We start from the raw sequence: 6,010 nt of genomic DNA, 5'->3' as shown, positions 1-6,010 counted from the left end.
ACGCGGCTCTCAGTTCCATCAGCCCGCCTTTCGCCGCTTTCTAAGGCAGGCTCTGGTAGTTTAAAGGCCCCTCCTCAGGCTCCGAACTTCCACTGTCTGTCCAGACTTCTGATTCCCCTTCCTCCGCTGCTTGCAGGCTGCGATCAGCTGGGGTCTTCTTCTCTGGCTTGCCTTTTCCCCCTTTCGCTGCTTTGCCAGGGGGGGTCTGCGAGGGGTTAGGTTTCCTCTCTTGGCCTTTGTCCGGACAGGCTGCAATTAAGTGGCCTTTATTGCCGCATTTCAAACACAGGCCCAGCCTGCGCCTTCTCTCCCACTCACTCTCCGCAGAGCTTCCTTGCCCTTTAGCTTTCGGTGCTGGGGCCCTGTTTCCCTTCCCTTTGGAATCTTTTTCTCTCCTCCGAGACAGCATCTTGACCTCCTGCTGAATGGCCTCCGCCTCTCCAGCCAATCTGATCCACTCCATCGCGGTGGGGGGGTTGCCTCTGGTGAGAGCCCATCTCACAATTTCAGGACGCAGTCCCTCTTTAAAATACTGAATCTTCATTCCCTCCGTACAGTCAGGCACTTGTGCCACCAATCTCCTGAATTCCATTGCATATTCAGACACCGACCTGGATCCCTGATCCAAAGCCTTAAGTTCAGCCAGGGCAATGCTAGCCCGAAAGGGATCTTCAAATCTGGCCCTTAAGAGCTCTCATAAATTCTGCTAGGCTTCTCAGCTCAGTGGCCTGGCAGTCGTATAGCTGCACCAGCCAGTTCGCAGCCTCCCCTTTGAGATGTCTAGCCACACACTTTACTTTGGCTGTCTCGTTGGGGAAGGTGGGTCCCCACTCCTCCATATGGTCTGCCACTTGCGATAGGAAGTAAGGCAGGGTGTGGGGATCCCCATCAAACTTGACTCCCAGCCTCCTGGCTTGGGCCTCCTGCACTCTGTCTTGGGGGGGTGCCGCCGGTGGGGGACCCTGGGGCAAAGCCTCTTCCTCCCCAGCTCCCGCGCCAGCTCCAGCCCCTGGGAGCACCACTGCTGGGGCAGGGGCCGGTCCTGCACCTGCTCCTGCTCCTGCTCCCCCTCCTCCTTCACCCATGAGCCGTTGGAGGACCTCTAGGATCGTGGCCAGGGTGCCCTGGACCCCCTCCATGTCCACCGTCAGCTGTTGTACCTGCGTTTCCAAGTCGGCTTCTTCCCCAGGAGGCAGTTGCAGCGGCTGCGTGAAGCCTGTGTCCCAATCCGACCAGCGTGCAGCACGCCTTCGCTCCTTCGTTCGGGGTGGCGCCACTGGCAGGCCAAACCACTGCCCTGGTGCCAGTGGGGTCTGTGGCAACTGCTGCCTCACCACCCTTGGCACTGCCCCGGTTCCTCGAGCCTCCGTCTGAGTGTCCCCCACAGCCTCGGTCGTTTGGCTTTCTTTGGAGGATGCAGTTTCCCCTTTGGCCTCCTGGTCCGTCATGGTTGTTGCAGAAGTTGGTATAAGGAGTCTCAGCTAACTGTCAGAGTTAGCACCCAGAATCCCAGACAATCAACCAGTCAGCTTGATTTATACAATCAACAGCACTTTATTGATAGATCCAGAATCAGACATGTGCCTCACTCAGCTTCTTAGCTGAGACTGACCACACCCTCCCAAAGACAAAGTAACAGAATTCCCAAAAGCCAAATCCCCTCCCAAGCAGAAACCCGCCAAGCGAAACCCCTCCTGGTTCCCACAGAAGTGAAAGCACATTCCCAGCTCTGAGCGCTCGAAGAGCCAGGCCTTCAAGGCCACTAGATAAGACACCTGGCCCTGCTATGCACTACCATCACTATCTACTCTTCTACTGCAGCTAAAGCCCCATCATCCCCCAACTACTATACTATACTACAAACACTATCTGGTAGAATACTAACAGGATTCTAACACATATTCACTAACTAAAATAAATAAACTCATTGGCAACTTTAAGGACAGGTAATAGTTGATCTTGAATAAAGTACTTGGCAAAAGACAATTATCTCAGCTTTGCTAGGGTGCAGGTAATGACGGTTGGGTTTTTGTGTGTGCATTAACTCTTACATAAGGAATTCTTGGAACGATTTTATGAGGATGCGCCAGAGGTTGTAGTGAGTTGATTCTGTACTGCTTGAAAAGCACTTCAGATTTGATGGGATGTTTTCTAATCAAAAGAGCAAGCCTGTTTGTTCTTTAAACAAAAAAGGTACTTGTTGCCAGTATAAAACTGGATTGGCAGTTGAATTAGTGTTTGAGGTAGGAGGACAGCTAATCATTATTATTTTTGTGACTAAGCATATAGTTTACTTTCAGCAATGATGTCCCCTGCACAGAAACTACAGAGTGACTGAAACAAAATGTGCTGTTGGGAAATATTTTTGTTCCAAGCACCAGCAGATGTATCTAGCTCCAAAGAATTTGCTCAGCCCCTTTTTCCTTTCAGCGATAACTGAGTTTAAATACAATGAACTGAATAGTCAACAATTTTGGGCAGGGTTAAAGACTACTAGCAGTAAATAAATGCTAACCACAATAAATTGTGATGTTAAATCTTTAAACATTACAATTGAAATATCTGAAACTTTTTGTTATGTCTAAACGTACATAGGAAAATAAGGTGGGGGGGAACACAGAGAACAAAAATTGTTATTATTTGCGATGTTCACACAAGTCTTCACACAAATGCGAGTACTTGTAAATGAGTAAAAATTCTATTTTATTGAATCTAACATTCCCAAATATTTGGGTTGATGGGGGGGGGGGGGGGGGGAGAGGTAAAGGTTAATTCATCTCAATCACCTTTCAGATATGGACACAACTTCCCCCTATCTTGTATTTAGACCAGGAATGATTCTATTCTATACAGATTGCAAAGAGTGTGATGGAAAGTTAGCTGAACTAGCTAACTCTTAATGAAAACTGCTTTCAAAGTTGTGGTACCCCATGTTAACAGCACATCTGTGTTGTATGTGATGCCTGTGGCATGTCTGAACATTTCCCCCGTAACTGAGTAAAAGGTAAATGACTACCCAGCCTTTCCAAGATCCCAGCATGGGGCAGTCTCTCATCTTAGAGCAGCTTTTAAAGGGTAGACAAAGATAAGACAGAAAAGCTGCCCTTGACCTTGGTCTGCAAGATCCCCACCTCTGCACCACTTGCCTATGCACCTCAATTGTCTAACACAAGAAGACCCCATACCCTAAAAACCTGCCACATCTCCAGATTTTAGATGTGCAACCAAGCTTATCTGTTTCTTCGACTTTGTACTTATCATTTCTTCCTTTTTAAATGTATCCCCAGGATATTCTCATTAGTTTATTCTCTTGACATGCCTAAACTGCATTTTACCTATTAATCCTTGATTGTTACACAACTTACAAGTCTAGTTTCCATAACATCAAATTCATCAGGCTAATATTTTTAGCCCTACCAATAATCTTGTTTACCATTTGGATGATTCTAAAAACTAGCCTTAGCAAATTAAAAAAAACCATGCATTTTTAGATCTAATAACAGATAATAGGGCAGCATAGATTGAATCTCTGACAATAGCCAACTCATACACAAACATTTTGTATTAGGTGACATTCAGTGTTTAGCAAAATATTTTCTGAGTATCTAGCCTTTCCAAATCATTTTGTTTACCTTTTAGAAAACATTTGAATTTAGTCAAATTAAAACACACACACACTTACTTTGAATCCTAGTAAGCAGCAGGCCAAAATAAATAAAATCTCATATAATAGCATCACTCATGAATAGTTTATATTGAATGAAGTTCAGTTTCTCAACTCAGATATGCCGGTAGGTCTAAATGACTTAGAATCCATACACTGACTACTGCAAACCTATTTTTATGATCTAGCATTCCAATGTAAAGTCGAAGGCTTTCATGGCTGGCATCCATAGTTTTTTGTGGGTTTTTCGGGCTATGTGGCCATGTCCTAACACAGTTTTTCTGACATTTCACCATCATCTGTGGCTGGCATCTACAGAGAATGCATTGCCTGGAAAAAGTTGGGTGCATATATACTGTGTGAGTCTGGAAATGCAGGAGTGATTTGCATATGTATTGTTCTATGTTGATGGTTGGCCTCAGCCTGGGAGGCTAATGCAAAAGAGGATTAATGTCTGCTAATTGGTGATCATTATCTGCTGGGAAAGCCCCTGACTTTGAATGGTTTCCAATTTGCATTTGCTGAGTCCTCATTTTGCTATTCCTCAGGACTGGTAGTCAAATTTTGTTCACTTTAAGGTTTCTTCTTTCCGGTTGAAATTATCCAGATGTTTGTGGATCTCAATGGCTTCCCTGTGCATCCTGACATGGTAGTGGTTGGCATGGTCCAGAACTTCAGTGTTTTCAAACAGTATTTTATGCCCAGGATGGTTTGTGGCATGTTCTGCTACTGCTGATTTTTCTGGCTGGCCCAGTCTGCAGTGTCTCTCGTGTTCCTTGATTCTGGTTTGCACACTGCGTTTGGTGGTCCCTATGTAGACTTGTCTGCAGCTGCATGGTATGCAGTAAACTCCTGCGGCTGTGAGAGGGTTCCTCTGGTCCTTGGCTGAGCAAAGCATTTGCTGGATTTTCTTTGTCGGTTTGTAAACCATTTGAAGGTTGTTCTTCCTCACCACTTTGCCTATTCTGTCTGTGACTCCTTTGATGTATGGTAAAAATACCTTCCCATTGGGTGTCTGCTTGTCTTCACTTCTCTGGGTTTTCATGGGCCTGGCAGCCCTTCTGATGTCTGAGCTGAAATAACCATTGGCCTGTAGAGCCCGGTCCAAGTGCTTCAGTTCATCTTCCAAGAAGTGGGGTTCACAGATGCGTTTTGCTCGGTCTACCAGTGTTTTGATTGTGCTTCTTTTTTGTTCTGGGTGATGGTTGGAGTTCTTGTGCAGGTATCGGTCTGTGTGTGTGGGTTTTTGGTATACTGTGTGACCCAAACGTAGGTTCGGTTTGCAGATGACAAGGACATCCAAAAATGGCAGTGTTCCTTCCTTTTCTTTTTCCATAGTGAATTGGATGTTGGGGTGGATGTTGTTCAGATGGTTTAAGAATACAGCCAGGTCTTCTTCTCCATGGCTCCAAATAGTGAAAGTGTCATCCACGTATCGGAACCAAGTTGTGGGCTTTTTCGGTGCTGTTTCCAGGGCTTGCTTTTCAAAGCGTTCCATGTAAAAGTTTGCTATCACCGGGCTTAGAGGGCTTCCCATTGCTACTCCATCTTTCTGTTCGTAGAATCCATTGTCCCATTGGAAATAGCTTGTGGTGAGGCAATGTTTGAACAGGGCTGTTATGTCTTCTGGAAAAATCTGTTGGATGAGTGTCATGGTGTCCATTATGGGGACTTTGGTGAACAAGGAGACCACATAGCATTCCATTTCTAACAAATGTTTCTCAACAAAAATTAATGCTACAACTTCAGGCAAAAGGATCACCAACAGAGTTTACAACATTAGTTGGTTTTGCCACTTTGGCAGCTATAGTTTGTACATTTATTATTTTCAGATAATTTTGTAGCACTTGTGTCCTTTCACCATTCACAAACTGGGAGTGAAACTCATTTAACAACCTATTAAAAGATTTCATTTCTGATTCACATTCTGCCCTGAAACAATGCTGTGCTCAACATCCCCAACAATTCTATAGCAGTTCCTTGATGTTCTGGTCCAAATGCTACATGGAGAACAATAGTATTTGTTCTAACTATACTTGAATTGGACAAACACACTGTTATGGTACTGTTGCCATAAACGTTAAAAAGAAGCATGAGGAGCAAAGGAAAAATTCCAGGGGTTTCAAGCCTGACTCCCATTAAACATGAAAGTATATAATGATGAACTACACAACACAGAATCCTAGAATACTTCTGATCCATTTTGGCTAGTTTAAAATCAAACTAGAGGAAGTTTTGAACTGCAACATTCACCTGTTAATTTTACACTTCGATTAATATTTATCATTAGCAGTTTTAAAAGGTGGGTCTTTCATTTATGAAAGTACCAAAATGAAGGCTCAGTAA

The sequence above is a fragment of the Sceloporus occidentalis genome, unplaced genomic scaffold (assembly GCF_023333645.1).
Source record: "Sceloporus occidentalis isolate IW3139 unplaced genomic scaffold, rSceOcc1.0.p SCAF_1, whole genome shotgun sequence".
Classification (NCBI taxonomy): domain Eukaryota; kingdom Metazoa; phylum Chordata; class Lepidosauria; order Squamata; family Phrynosomatidae; genus Sceloporus; species Sceloporus occidentalis.
This window is presented reverse-complemented; position numbering follows the sequence as displayed.